The sequence below is a fragment of the Arvicanthis niloticus genome, chromosome 4, assembly GCF_011762505.2.
Source record: "Arvicanthis niloticus isolate mArvNil1 chromosome 4, mArvNil1.pat.X, whole genome shotgun sequence".
In the NCBI taxonomy this organism is placed as follows: Eukaryota; Metazoa; Chordata; class Mammalia; order Rodentia; family Muridae; genus Arvicanthis; species Arvicanthis niloticus.
The window spans coordinates 53,257,129-53,258,818 of NC_047661.1; the positions used below are offsets into that span (position 1 = coordinate 53,257,129).

Sequence of the window (1,690 nt, forward strand, 5' to 3'; positions counted from 1 at the left end):
GCTGTATTATATGATCTACTCTAATCACCTAAAGTACAATATACTTAAAGTATTCATATATATATTTATTTAATTGTATATATATTCATCTTCTTAATTTTAGAAGTTAGTATCTGTGTTCTAAAATAAATTCAACACTAATATGCAATTTTACCAAAATCAATGCAAGTGTAACAATACTAATTCTGAATAGTGTGTTAACTATGAACTAGGTAGCTGTAGTTATATTTATTTTATTTGAAGATCAAATATAATGGGATTCAATACAAACTAGATTTTTAGGCTTTATAATATTGGGGCTTTTTATTATTGTAAACTGTAAGAAAAGCTATTTATAACTTGATTTAAAAAACTAACGTAGATTAGAAGGTCTATTTTGGATTGTGAAATTGTTATATAAAATCATATTCTACTGATAAATAAAGCAATCCATCTAGAACTATAGAACCTCATATATTTGTGCTTCTGCCTTCTATGTATTTTTAAATTATTACTTTCAGTATACTCATGCATAAATATGAACATATTGGCATATCCATGTAATATGTGTTTCAATTTGTTTGTGACTGTTGATAATGAAGTAACTATTTGTGGAAATATGGCTATGTATATTCTTGAACAGTTGTGATTAATGCATAAAATAAATGAAAAAATAGTCTCTTTCTTGAGGAAAATGAGAAGCTAAAGAATAAAGTTACTTGCCTCGCTACCACATATGATAACAGATGTTTAGTACCCTGAAACTATTTGAAAAATAAAAAACAAATATGAGTGGTTGGCGTCCTGTGCGTGGTGTACGATCGATCGTGTTTCTCAGCTGCCAGGTGAAGCATGGCCAAAAGCTTGCGGAGTAAGTGGAAAAGGAAGATGCGTGCGGAGAAGAGGAAGAAGAATGTGCCCAGGGAGCTCAACAAACTTAAAAGCATCCTCAGAGTTGACGGTGATGCTCTAATGAAAGACATCAAAGAGATAGCAACTGTGGTGGCACCCAAACATGGCCAGGAGACGATGCAGTGTGAGGAAGTGCAGCGTGACGGGGGTGATGATAAGGATGACATGAAAATGGAAACTGAAATTAAGAGAAACAAAAAGACTCTTTTAGACCATCATGGCCAGTACCCAGAATGGATGAACCAGAGGCAAAGAAAAAGACTGAAGGCCAAGAGAGAAAAGAAATGGGGGAAAAGCAGAGCAAAGGCCAAGAAAGGCCTGGCCTGGTAGACCCGTAAAGACTGGAAAGGGAGCCAGGCATGGTGGTGCACCCCTTTAATCCCAGCACTCAGGAGACAGAAACAGGTGGATCTCTGTGAGTTCGAGGCCAGCCTGGTCTACAGAGCAATTCCAAGATACCCAGGGCTCTTTTACACAGAGAAATCCTGTCTTGAAAAAACAAGAAAACAGACAAAAAAAAAAAAAAAAAGCTAATTGTTTTCAGTTTGGACTTAATTCTGTAACTCAAAACCAAAATAACTCGTTTGTGTTGAGAACTTGAATAAAATATCTTTGGTGATAAAAAAAAAACAAATATGAAAATGCATGGTTGTAATTCAAATACTGAAAAGAAGAAAATAGGTAGATCCCTGAGACTCACTACATAGTTAGCCTAGCCTAATGTGTAAGCCCTGAGTCTACAGAAGAATGACACCTGAGGTTATGCTCTGGGATTCTATACAAACATACATATGTGCAT

General features: G+C 35.1%; 1 pseudogene; it reads left to right on the forward strand.

The window, feature by feature from the left end:
- The first annotated feature begins 779 nt into the window (after nt 1-779).
- Nucleotides 780-1,355, forward strand: LOC117707680 (protein LLP homolog pseudogene; annotated as a pseudogene).
- The last annotated feature ends 335 nt before the right edge of the window (nt 1,356-1,690 follow it).